Below are 13,683 nucleotides of genomic sequence, written 5' to 3'. Positions count from 1 at the left end.
TGGAAAGATTGGAAAGATCCCAAGGATAGATTTTTTTTTTTTTTTTTTGGTGGAAGTAAGAATAGCAATGCTGTCTGCTGCTGAGTGCGCTGCAGTTCATTGTCCAAGCAGGAACTGAAGGCCACGTGATAGAGAATAGTGTTAACTAAAACTGTACAAATATGTTCTTACAAAATCCAACTTCATCAGTGCATGTTTCATAGCTCCAGAAAAAACTTTATTTAGTCTCTTGCCAAAGACATAGTTATTTGTGTTTTTTTTTTTTTGTTGAGCAACACAATTTTCAGATATCTAAATAATAATTTAATGAGATGCACCCTTTTTCCTACATGAGATGAATATTTACAGGCAGATGATAAAATAAAGAACTTTAATACAGGGCTGGAAAATAGGTCTACTGCTAAATATGCATGTATCATTTAAAAATGTGAAAAGCTTTCATTTATTAACTAAAAAGTAACATTGAATGAAAAAAATGTGTAAGATTTGGTAGTGATCGGAATTTTGTTTTACTGAGTTCAGTTCTGAGTAGTGCAAATGAAGTGATCAGGACTTAGAGGTTGCTGGTGTTGTTGGCAGGAAAGCAGAGGTCTGCGTGAATACTTGTACATTCTTCACCTACAGAGAGCAAACTGGGTGTGCTTTACTAACTCATAGTGAAGTACAAATAAACTGTCTTTCTACTAGTGTAGATACACAAGTTATGACAGAAGCAAGGTTACAGTTTTGGTAGGATTATAACTTGCACTTCTGTTTTAGATATTTTTGAAGGGAAGTTGCTAAAGTTTATGTATGGAAGAAACAGGGTAAATTAATTAAAAACTAGTTTTCCTAAATTAATGCAAGTGTAAGTGGACTTCTAATTCTGGGGCTTATTTTTCTTAAGAGGCTTCCATGCTGATGAAAATTGTATGGGGTGCTGAAAGGAAATGTCAATTATTAGAACAAAACCCTGAAAAAAGGAGCACGTATACTGTTACTGGAAATATGCTTGGTTCTGTCTTAAAATGTTGGAAGAGTCCTTACTCAAAGAGCTTCCAGTCTGTCTGTCTTGTGTTGCTTTCAGGAAGAGAATGAAAACATTTTCTCTCAGGCAATCCTATTAGATCTCATAATAAACTTCTTTGTCTAAACTCTGCAATAATTTCCAGGGCAATAGATTGTAATGTTGAATTCAGCACTTTGACCTCATTTTGTGTCAAAAGAGGAGTAAGTATTGTAAAGTTTTAGGCAAGTTATTACGAAATAACTTTGGTAATTAGCAAACTTTATATAGAATTTGGCCATGAATTTAACATGGGTTCGTTCATGAGCAAAGGTATTCTGTAGATCCAAGTTACCAATCCTAATTGTCTTTTATATAATACTTGTTCTCAAAACTGAAATAGTAATTCATGGTCATGGGACAGCATATGGTTAGTTTGGCAGCCTTTGGTCAAGTGCATTTGCTGCTTTATCCATGTGCAAAAGTGGTACATCTGACCGGTGCTATTTTGAAATTAATCCGTTGCTTGGCTTTGTGGTTAGAAAAGATCGTGGTCTGGTTAAGTGAAATCTATTGCTCTGCAGATGTTGCTGGACATGAAATCTGTTGAAAACCACTAATGATACATTTTTTGCTTTTATATAGGAATGTTACATTTTTGTGGTCATAGATTGGTATGATAGAGTAAATCTGTAGTTGACATACAAGATTTAGCGAAATGTTTTTTGGGAAAAGTGCATTTTCTGCCTTTGAAGACACAGAAGGAAAAGAGTTTTTTTTTTCTTTTTTCCATTTTAATTTCTGGAACAGTTGGGTTTTAGGAGGTTTGATTTAGGATTGTCTGGTACAGTCAGACAAATGCATAACAGACCATTATTTGCCTCTTAATGATATTTTCCCTAAAGATGTGTTAAGTTTCTAGCTGGTCTCTCTGTGGCTTATCCTTCCATATCATGATGACCATGAGGGCTGCAGAGGTCCCTTTCAAATCAAACAAATGATGCTGGCTTTCAAGCATCAGGAAGTGTTTTTGTCACGGAATCTCTAACACTATTTACGTTGTTGATGGTCAGATGTCTAGAGTTACTACTCCAAAACCTTTTGTGGTGTCTTTGATTCTGGATGCTTTTCTGAAGAGTATGATTTAATCAGACGTGTCCTTGGATGGAATACTGGGTGTTGGAATTGCTGTGGTTTACAGATACCGGAGTTCATGATTGAATAGCTCCTCTGGCTTTAAAGATACAATATATTGTTTAATTTGTTCTTAAACAGCTGCACAGAGTTTGTTGACTGCACAGTATATTGACATGTGGGGTTTTTGTGACAATTTAGTGTGTTTTTAAAATAAGCTTCTCAAGTCAGTTTCTGAGGACATACCTGTAGATTAGCATGTCGCTGTTGGTCTCTTGAGAGTTGTTTGTCCTTACCTCCTTATTCGTTGTTTTGTGTTCTAATGTGTGCTTTGCACTTCGGGGGATTATTAGATGGAAAATGTCTGGACTGCCTTCTCTTGTGTTTCAACACCTTTTGCTATGCGTTTGTTGCACTTGAAAGGCCTTTGTGGCTCTCAACTTTGTGCATTGGGATAGATGGAGAAGACTACTGCTACTATGACTGATACAATTTGACTTGGTGTTAAGTTGTGGTTGGTTGGTTTGTTCTTTTTCCTGAGACATTCACATCTTCTTGAGTCTTTTCAGCTTCACAGGGCAGCCAGTAGATGCTTTTCTCTGTCTGATACAGTATGTTACCGATATTTTAAGTTGCATCCTGAAACAAGGAGAAAATTGTTTTTCCGTCAGTGACTTCCTTCTAAAAAGTTCTATCTGGATTTTATTCTGAAATTGTTTTAGCACAGATGAGACAGTTTCTTTTCAAAAATTCTCGTGGTTTCAGGAAAATAGTATGTTGTGTCTTCCTTGCATATGCTATTTGATATATTCTCTACTGGTGTGTGAGTTGCTCATCTCTGCAGTGTTGGTTGTTTTTCACTGCACATTAAATCACATATCAAGAAAAACAAGGGTAAGTATAGTTTATGAAATTTTCTTCACTACATAATTACGCTCTTTTTCATTTTAACTTAAGGTTTGGTAAGCGATACAGTCCTCATAATTACAAGCATAGATAGGAAGGTATGCTGTATTTTGATCTAGTTGCTCAGTGTGTTGAGGAATAAATTAGAATATGAATGCAGGGCATTTTGCATGCTATGTCTATGCTAAATATTTTTCTCTAAAATGAATACTAATGCGAGCAAAGTTCAAGTGGTGTAATTTGGAACTGTAGACTTGGAGCAAATACTATGTGGCTAGATATGTGTGAATATTGATTGTAGTGCTTGGTAGCATGCAAAAAATTTGATCGCGCCTCAAAGCAGTGTTGACTTAGTAGACTTCTTATCCCTTATTTACCTTTCTCTAAAGGTTTGTGTTGGGGGAGGTGGGTGTGTTTCTGCTTCTTTTACATCACATCATTGACTTAAGACCTATAGATCATTGGCTTTCACTTACTTTACACTGTCACAGGCAAATACTATCTTGTCCAAAAGACAGTGTTGTGAGGAAAGTATTCCATCTGAAACAGTCCAAATCTGGTGATTGATTAATATAACATTGAGATAGTTTTTATTGGTAGTGAATGAGTATTACTTCTGACCAATAAAAATCCACTGTTTTGTCTAAAATACAGACAAAGAAATGTCTATGTAAGTGGAGTCTGTGTTTCAACTTCAGAGGCCAAGAAATGCCAGCGTAATCACCTGAAATACATGAAAAGCTGTCCATGGAAGAATTTTCTATTCCAGACAGAGAATAATACGTTAGCTGTAGAAGATAAGACTTCATTTTACAAGTGGCTACACTATTTAAAATTATTTGCTGATAGGAATACAGCAACTCAAAAAAAGCAGCAGCATGCCTTACTAATAGCATTTGAGCCCTATAATATGGTTCAATTTTGAATATTAGCATATTGATATGATGTAAATAAAACCATCAGTTTCATTGCCAAGCCCACAATTATCTAATAATGTTATGCTGCTGAATTCACTCGCTCTCCTTTTCTCTTCTTCCTGTGATTATTTTTTTCCCTACCTTTACTGCTTTTTTCCCATTTGACACTTTAATTCACATTCAAAACTCTCCTCTTTGTATGTGTTACACAGTGAGGATTGGAATGTTAGCTGAAAGATTGGGAGAAGAATCTGCCGCGCTGAAAATGCGAAAGATTTCCTGTTGTTCTAAACTCAGTTTGGTATGAGTGCTAGTGTCTGCGCAGCTGAAGCACTTCTTAAGCTCACCTGCTGCACAGCAATACATGAGTGGTAGTTGAGGGTAAGAATCCCTTCATATACCAAATAATACTCTGTGGTTAGTCCTAGTTCTGACTGTAGTACACATTGTTCCTAATAAAATAATAAATGCAAAAAGTGGCATGATCTGCTCCAGCTGCATAGTGTTACTGGACTCTGGAGGAAGGTCATTACTTGTTTCTAGAATGGAAATTTTGAGAAAATGACTAATTGAAATTCAAATCCCCTAAGAACATACATCATGTAATATGCACATACCAGGTATTGTTAGGTGTATGCAGGAAATATATGTTTTGTGTTGTGGATAAAAACAAACTACCTTGGTGTGTAGTAAGGATACATCTGTAATACTGCGGGTTTTAAGCTTGCTGGAGTGAATCTGAAAGTAAGAAAAAAAATTGAAAATAGGACCAATGTTGTTGAATTGAAAGCAAGAAAGTAACACACTTTTGGTGTTCAAAAATTGCAGGGAACTGCAGACTTGGTATTATAATAGCTTCTTTGAAAAGAAGATGCAAAAAATAAATGTAGCATGCCAGTGTTTATTCACTGTAGTAATCCCTGACAGATTTCTACAGATATATATATTGTTGGCTTATGCAGAATATAGAGGTTATAATTGCCTAACAGAATAACTCTAGAAATAGAGCAAGATCCTTACAGAGCTTTGGGAGGCAAGAATATTAGTAGCAATAGGAACACAGTTGTATAGTTTTTTTCCTATATCATGCTTTGGAGAACAGGAATGGATTGAAATCCTTCCTGTAAAAGCATGTTAGCTGTTTTGTTTGGTTGCACAGTAGTGATTTGCACTTTCTGCTGCCATCAGTAATTCTGGAGCAGAGTACACACAAGTTGAGGTTTTTGTCAGAGCTTGCCTAACGGGGAAAAAATATGGAAGAAGATGTATTATCTGTAAATAGAGAACATAGTGAAGAATGGTAGGGGACGTTTGAGCCTTAGATCTTAGGGTCTAGCAGCAGGGCTCTTTACAAACAGTTAATTTTTCTGTGGGGTCTATTACTGTGCTGTTCATCTTGAAGATATAAGATGAACTTGTTGCCTGAGCAATAGTTTTGCGTACCTCCTCCTGAGATGTGTGCAAGGCGTTGTCTCCATAATAGTGATTACGGAGTAGTAAAGGGCGTTGAGTTCCGTCCGAAATCAGTCTTGCTGAGCCGTAGCCACTGTGTGACAGTGCCACTGGGGTTGGAAGAACTTAAAAGTAGTGAATATGTGGGAATGCCTTAGACAAGATCTGTGTTCAGACAGAAGATCTGTGGTTCTTGAGAAGCTGAGTGTTAGCTACAGCAGTGTCTGGCTTCTCGCAGGAAGGTGGGGTTCACAGCAGGCTGCAGGCTGCCCTGGCAGGGAGGCTGCATGGGGGCTCAATCAGATCCGTTGTGGAAGTTTGTGGTAGGCAGCAGAGAGTCAGAAGGCACATGTGGTCCATTTTGGTCACTCACTTTATCTTAAATGTGTTTACTAGATCATGTTAATATAATTAATATTTAAAACTGAATTGTAAGATTAATTTATTAACTGTATTGCTAAATACCAAAGCAATTAATCAGCCATTATGATGATCAGCATTCATTTCTTTAAGCTCCAGTACTGACATCAGTAGTAACAGTATTGCTGTTAGTACTACGTTGACTTCACCTGATGATGCTGGTGGGCTCTAAGTGGAAGGTGTTATTTTTCAGAAATCCTTCTCAGATTTCCTTTCAGAAGTTTAAGAAAAATCCCTACATTTTCAGTGAGTTTAAATGCTTTATCAGATGCTTGTTGAGTAATTTGAATGTTTCATGTAAAGTGTTGTATATTTAAAGGGTTGTTTTGACTTAGTAGAATGTTTACTGCATGCTTTATCCAGAATTAGGACACAAATTATCATGCATCTCCAGCCTGCATCAGTGATTGTACTCCAGGAGCCCTTTCCCAGTGAAATAAGGATTTTAAAATGGTGGAAAGTATAGGTTTACTTTGGTACATACTTGGTTTTCATTCTTTATGACCAACGAAGAATATTCTTACGTGACTAAAATCACCTATACTGTGTTCCCACAGGTCCATGAAAGATGGGAGTGGAAACTGTTTTGAAAAAGACCTTCTCAGTATTGACCTCACTGAGCACTTGAGAACTGCTTCTGTAAATTTCATACTAAAAGCAGAGACTGTGGGGAGAACACTTAAAAGATTATATTTACATTGACAAGCAATATTACATTCTTTAATTATGTATTTTATGGAGACCACAGTAATAAAATGCTTAATGAATATAATATTTGGAAATAATTGGGGTTTTGGACAGTAGTGGTGTGATAATCTTTTTCCATTGGAATAACAGTATCCTTTTGAAAACGTAATTGCGAATATTTTCCTATTGCTATGATAAATTTTTGTGGCTGTCATTCATTGACAGGAGAATCTCAGTGAGGTTTTTTGAGATGTTTTTAGTCCTCATTTTGGGGTGGGGTGGAGAAGCTTTCAAATGTTGACCCTTAAGACTCAATGAAGTTACCATGCAAAATATGTTTTTATAACATCGGGGTTTTTTTCTGAGGGAAAGGCAGTCCTGAATTGCAATTAGAATGTATGCTGATAATGTAATTTTTCTTTCCTTACTTAAAAAAAAAAAGTATTGCTACTTCCTTGGTAGCCACCTAAGAATGAATCTCATGTCAGGCTACTTGTGATTGCACCGTTCCTGTTACTGTGCGGACTTTTGCTTCATAGTATAAATTGATCAGATAAGTATGTTGATGAGATGACTCTTGACTTCACAATTTCTATATTTACTATTTTCCAGTCCATTTCAAAATCCAGCTCTGCTACCTTAAAAAGTTCTCACACTTGGTTTTCTCTAGTCTAATTTATGTTCACTTACCTGTTTTTATTCTTAATTGCTAGAGGCTGTCCTCCCACTTGCACTATTCAATTTCTGTGGAACTACCAATAAATTAAAATGGTCCTCTGCTGAGATTAGGGTGGAAGCTGAAGGAGTGGGAGAGAGAAAGCAGAACAAACTTACGGTATTTAATAGAATTGCCTGTGCAGACCAATGTGAAACAAACCGTATTTATTGTAAAACATGATAAGAGATACATAAATTTAACAAAATATGTCACAACACTTAATATCTTAGTTAAGGATTATTCCTTCTTTTCCTGATTTTGTGTGGTCAAATTGTCCCATAACTCCTTTTGTCTAAAATACAAATCAGAAAGTAATTTTGTGAAATACTTGGGGCAATTTCTTTGCTATTAGCATCCTAGGCTGACTAATTTTCTGATTAATCAACAGAAAGTCACCTCAATATAGTTGGACTTGTTCTGAAAGGCTAGATACTAGCTTGGTATAAGCAATATAAATATTTTGCTATGTGGTTATATAGGAATTCACGTTTTTTTCTAACTTCCACTGTGTGTAAGTGAAGGTATTCAGTAATGCACAGTGTCCAGATCAGTTCCTCTCTGCAGGGTAAGCACACAGCCAGCTGAACAGTGACAGACGTTCCCTCCACGCTCCATGGGCAGGTGTTTTCTGGGACTGAAAAAGCTTATTTTGGGGTAGGTGAAAGAGGGCTAGCATGTGGGTGATGGAAACGCAGATGTGTAGAGCAGCTCTGAGAGGGCACGGCTGTGTCAGACTGCAACCTCCAGCCGTGGGTCACAACCTGGAAACTTCTTCCTTTTCAGCACTTGGGAGACAGAAAAGTATTTTTTCATTCTTCATGGAGCTGTTCTATATCCAAGTGCTTTTGTGGGAGAATTTGTGCGTGGAGGAACATTTTGCCCTAGCAACTGTACAAATTGGGTATAACTGATAAAAATATGGAAGAGGGTTATGGAGAGTGCTAATCAATTAAGGTATACATTTTGACCACTGCCTAGATGGGCATCTGATCCAGTACACCGTTTTTATTATAATTTGTTTTGTGTTAGAAATGTTACAGAATCAATGGCAAACAAATGACATATTTTGTTGTTGCAAAAACATAAGTTTAAGCAGAGTCCTTATCATAAATAGATGGTGTCAGATGAGAAGACTTGCTTTGTAATAAAACCCTGTAATTTGTAAGACTTTAGCTTAATGTCCACAGATACTCCCCAAGCATTGATAATTGCTGGAAGTTAATGCTTTGCTTTTGCGAACTACCCCGAAGTGTAGATCTGTCGTATTTTAAAGTTTTTATCTAAACTTCCTAACAAATAAAGCTGTTTCATTGCAGTGGAGTAATGACAGTAGTATTGAAAACCTCTTTTTCAGAGAAGGCTTTTAAACCTATCTTGCATAAATACTATGTTTTTAATGCTCTTAAAAGTAATGTGAAATTGTCCTCAACAAGAAACATATGCTTATAAATTCTGACGTACTCTGTGCGCTATCCTGAGTATAGGAAGCAGAGTCTGCAACATGGAGGATATTTAATTTAAAAAATTGGGATAAGGGTCGTGAATTGTATGCTAGAAATAGAAAATAAGATTAGAGGTTATGTTTCAGGCATGGAGCTGTCTCTGGGGGGAGAACAGAACAAGGTTACTTCAAGGTTTGGAGCCTGGTTGGGGGATGGGGAGAAGGGAGGAAATCCAACAGTGGCTAAAAATGGTGCCTGGGGGAGCTTTGTAGTGGTATATAAAGTCGAAATTACCAGGCATTGCCTTGATACTTACTGTTGTGTATTGTAGCCTTCTTACCATCGTGCTGGTGCCAGATTAGTCATGGGCAGTGCTTGGTACCAGTGGGGTGGTCCTGGCTGTCAGCATGCCCTGTGCACAAACAGTCCGGGTGGCGAAAGGTTGTTTTTTCTAAATCTAATACTTAGGAAATATGTCTGAAAGGGGTCTGGCCAGATCTGTAATAGATCCATCAGCTGATATTGAAACATTGCTTAAATGCATTTGGCATCTTTGCAGTGTCTTATGGCTGGCAGAGTTTTACTGTGTTGCAATTTCTGCAGCAGAAAGCCCTTTGTCAACCTAAGTTACTGGGAAGGACTGTCAGCATGGCTTAAATTGCCTAAACATCATTTAATGTTAGTCTAGTCTCTCATGTTGATAATAATTTTTAAGTCTAATTGACACATCAGAAGGTACCACTTAACATTTTAAATGCTTCCTTCCAGTCTTCATTTGTGAGGAAAATTCAGCTCTGTTATTGAATATTGAGATACACCATTGCATGTACTTAATTAGGTATGAGGTTAGGGTCTTCTATTGCTGCATGTGTGTGGTATCTTGGACTGTTGGTGCTTCAGAGGGGAACACGTGACTTTTCAGAAAGATCTAATAAGTTTAAGCTTAAATCTTCAGGTTTGCTTATGGATGTTTGATTTCTACTGAATAAATCAATCACATCGTGTTAATTTGTTTTATGGATTGAAACATGACATCTGTTTATCTTTCAAGATGTGTTATACCAGCATAAATATCCCATTGTATCCTGCTGGGTAAATTTCTTGCACAACTCAGTGCAGAAATTTTGGCACATAACCTGGTGACAAATCATGCCCGTGATTGAGGGCATAGTTGTTCATGTAAAACAATCAGTACTTCTGCTTTCAGGTCTGACTGTGCTTTCTGTGTTATAAATTATGATTGATAATTATTAAACGATAATTTTATTGGGAAATACATGGAGAGTTCTTTGGGGAATAATTTTTAACCCAAGAACAATGTGTTTTTCTAAAGGAAAAATCACATTGTATCAGTCAAATCACATCAGTATTTATCTGAACATCAGTTTGACTGTTGTATGCCTTTCCATGCTGTATACTTAATGTAGCAGCTTAAAGCTGGAAGCTAGAAAAGCTATGCATGCTGCTGAGATGTGCCGGTAGAATTTGATGTATGCATTTGTTAGCAAGTAGCTCTTGTGTGAAGTTATTTATATTCCTTGGTAGCATCTATACTACATATAAAAAATGAGATTTTCCAAATGTGTAAATTTATTTGTATTGAAAGAAATTAACCTTCATTATTAAGGGTGTTAGCTCTGTTTTTAAAGAAGCAGGAAAACAAGAGTGTTGAAATGTTACAATCTTTTGCTTTTCATAAAAGGAAAATAACTTCAATCAAGGTAGTCTTCCTAGGAAGAACATAGAAAATGCAAAAAAGCAGAAATTTCTTATGGCTTTGTCAGTGTAAGGAGTGGATGGTGAAGATTTAGGAGTGTTGTAGCATTCCTCAGCCTTCAGTCTGCAGCTTTTTGATTTTAAGTTGACCTGTGGCCTGTTTTGGCATTTATGTTGTGTGGATAAAAGTCAGCAAATTATTTTGTGGACTGAAATAGAAAGCAGGATTACTGAAGCAGCTAATAGAAGGCAGTAGATACTGGAGTCTCAAAGATGTAAGCGGTTGCCGTGTGGTGAAGGTGGGGTGATAGTTGTTGGAACACAGGGGCTTGCTGAAGAAGCGCAAGAGGAGAATCCTTTTGTCTCTGGTGCTTAACTTGTGTTTGAACCAGTTGTTAATGGCATTTGCAGAAGATGGAGCAACTCAGGGGAGGCTTAAGTTGTCTGCTGTGTAAAGGAGGCAGAACAAGTAGATAAGCGCTAAGTTTTGGGTATTCTTGAAGGGGGAAGGGTTACAGTTGGCAAGATTTGACTATAATTTTCACTTTTGATTTGTATTAGAGATTTATAAACTGTAAGGATGCTATATTTGATCTTATTATGTTGTGACCCCAACTATGCAGAATCAGTTAGTGCTATTTTAAAAATCTCATCTATATTTAATAAAGACTTATAAATTCTGTTCTTAATGAGGAGGAGAATGCTTTGCCCAAGACACACGAGCAGCTTTTTTGATTAGAAAAAATGAGGAAAGGTTATGAAGTATGCATGCTACACTTCTACTTCTTTTACTCGTTATGATCTCATATTACTTGTCATCAACGTTTCTTTGTCAACTACAGAAATTAGTTCTACATAATCTAATACATTAACAACCATAGGTTTGTTAGAAATTAAAGCATTTTGTCAATTCCAGAAGTCTGCTGTTACAAAGGTCTAGTTCAAGAATGATTTTTAGAATTAAGGTTAAAACTCTTCAACTACTAGTTTTTATGAAATTGCTATTTACAGTAGTATTGTATGATGGTTTTGGAGTATTATGTACGCACTAATGTTTGGTTTTGTTACAGGAGGGAGACTGTTATTCACACTGGATTGCTCTGGTTTATTCATATCCTGTGACAGTGAATCAGATACTGCTGTCTATATACAGACTGAATTGCCAGCCAACTCTGGGCCCAAATATGGTAAACATAATTATGTTCATTTGCTGTAAAAATACATTCTCCTTAGTTTAACATTTTCATGATTACAGTTTTCTGATAATTCCATAATTTTCAACACGAGGGATATGAAAGGCCTAATCATCATGTCCCTCTTTTCACTATAGAATATAGTTTGTTTTCCTGGGCAAAACTCCAGCTGTTCAGTGATGAATCTACTGCTACTCAAATACTGTAAGCCCATAAAATGTTTGGAAAGTCTGTTCTCAGAACGCAGGAGCCATGAATCTATGTATTAGCTAGACAACAAAAAAGCACATGGATGCAACTGTCATGAGACAGTAAGTGTATGTGCTGACGTCAGTTTTTCTGACGTGTACTCCTGTTTCTTATTTTTGGAAATGAAATTCATATAATTTCAAAGTACTTAATACTTTTCAAGTAGGAGACTTTCAGTGAATGAGTTGGGGGAGAAGGCGAACATTAAGACAGATAAAGCTTCCACTGTGTACTGAAGAAATTAATTATTAGTAAATATTGGATTAGGTTTTAATTTTGGTCACAAATAAATAGTATGGTAATGTACTTGTTAAATATGAAAAGGTGAACAGTTTGCATGTGGAAATATATGCTAATAGTAGCCTCTTCATTTATGAGTGGATTAGGATTGGTATATTTAATGCAACTAAGAAAACACATTTTTCTTTCTTTGGATGTAGTCTAGTATCAAGAGAATGTTGTATACGTATTCTGTGGCAAGTGCTGAGAATTCAGAAGAAGCATAGTAATTTGGGAAAAGAAAGATTGTTGGTGATGAGTTACTCCAAATGTTTTGAAAGCTTTCATCATCCTTGTTGCAAACAGGCAAAAAAAAAAAAAAAAAAAAAAAAAAAAAAGGAAGAAAAATCACATAAAGGCTTTACAGGATTTTCTGTACATAATGTGTTTTATGTTTCCAGTAGTCAACTTCCTTCTTGATAGAAGAGCTTTAAATGTGTAGATGATTGTAATTTTCACTGCTTTGAAATACTACTTTTGTCTAACACTACTAAAATAATTAAAATATGTACCAAAGCTACTCTGCGTTTGGGTTTTCTTTTTAAAGTTGCATAGCATCACAAACTCAATTAAAACAGTCTGGAAATTTGGTTTAGGGATGTTTATTTCAGTGGAAAAATTCAAATGTGTATATGCTAATAAGTGTAAGTACTGTGGCATTTATGAAATATAGTGTCTATGTTTGCAAGAGCAGCAAAATGGCTGGAAGCCTTGTCTAAAAGTTAACAGCTGATTTATTGATGAGGAAATGTTTCTGTTTCTAGAGCAGCTGTAAACAGTATGTCATTGTGATATACTGCTTTCAGTGATCACTAAGTTGGAGTGAATAAGAAGGTAAAAGTGGCCATGCTGATTCAGTCTTCAAAATTGATTCAGCTCAACTTTCTTTATCCCATGGAGGTTATAAATGGATACCTAGGGAAAGGCAAGAACAGGGTGAATTTGTGGGCTATACTCATTTAAAACTCTGTCGTCAATGATTTGCTGCATATAGGATTTCCTGAGCCTGTGGTTTGTCTATTTAGTCAGCAAAATGAGCCTCTCTGGAAGAAAGAGCGATAAGGAGACCAAAACTGCATGCTGAATTTGAAGTGTGGGTAAACCATGGATTTATTCAGTGGCATAATTATGTTTCTGGCGTTCCAAAGCTGCTGCTCGCTTTCAAATTCCTTTGCTAATAATTTGTAACACAATGTTTATTCTTCTGACTTAACTGTTCAGCATCAGGCTGACATTTTAGCAAAAACAGTCAGTTGTAACACTGAGATAATCTTCCTCAGTGGTGATGATCAGGCCAGAGCCCATCATTTTGTATTTGAGGCTAGGATTGTGTTTCCATGTATGAGTTGATAAATTTATCCATAATGAATCTAGTCTCTGTTAAGTTTTAATAAGTGAATACCATCCTAGAGTCTTTAGGCTTACTGTGTTTAGAAATGAAACTGTAATCAGGAGTGACAGAGTGAAGAACAACAGTCTTCATATAGGTGGCTTCCCCTGCAGCTTAAAAAGACTTGACGTTCATATGGGATGTGCTGGGTGGGTTTGCAGCAAAGGATTTGGGAACCTGTGGGTGGGTATTATC

The 13,683-nt window shown here is 36.4% G+C and overlaps 1 protein-coding gene and 1 long non-coding RNA gene across 6 annotated transcripts in view; one reads left to right on the top strand and one right to left on the bottom strand.

The window, feature by feature from the left end:
• Positions 1-13,683, top strand: part of GARRE1 (granule associated Rac and RHOG effector 1) — a 60,303-nt gene that overhangs the window by 6,428 nt on the left and 40,192 nt on the right. For 2 of the 4 annotated variants that reach the window (XM_042797706.1, XM_032987153.2), the window contains exon 2: positions 11,448-11,564. The exons of 1 other annotated variant lie outside the window; for it this stretch is intronic. The gene's annotated coding sequence lies outside the window, so the exon portion shown is untranslated. Of the gene's footprint in view, positions 1-10,263; positions 11,565-13,683 lie in introns of those variants that run through there. One more of the 4 variants, XM_009975107.3, reaches the window with a different exon arrangement.
• The window catches only part of LOC116960233, a 40,925-nt gene continuing 27,456 nt past the window's right edge, over positions 215-13,683 (bottom strand). The window contains exons 4-5 of one of the 2 annotated variants that reach the window (XR_004406275.2): positions 7,192-7,298; positions 215-2,758 (exon numbers count right to left, since the gene is read on the bottom strand). This is a non-coding gene — a long non-coding RNA (uncharacterized LOC116960233). Of the gene's footprint in view, positions 2,759-4,601; positions 4,681-7,191; positions 7,299-13,683 lie in introns of those variants that run through there. The other variant, XR_004406276.2, reaches the window with a different exon arrangement.

Source organism: Tyto alba, unplaced genomic scaffold (genome assembly GCF_018691265.1).
Source record: "Tyto alba isolate M040663 unplaced genomic scaffold, T.alba_DEE_v4.0 Super-Scaffold_26, whole genome shotgun sequence".
Taxonomy (NCBI): domain Eukaryota; kingdom Metazoa; phylum Chordata; class Aves; order Strigiformes; family Tytonidae; genus Tyto; species Tyto alba.
The sequence above is the reverse complement of the archived record's forward strand: the minus strand, read 5'-3'. Positions and strand labels throughout refer to the sequence as shown.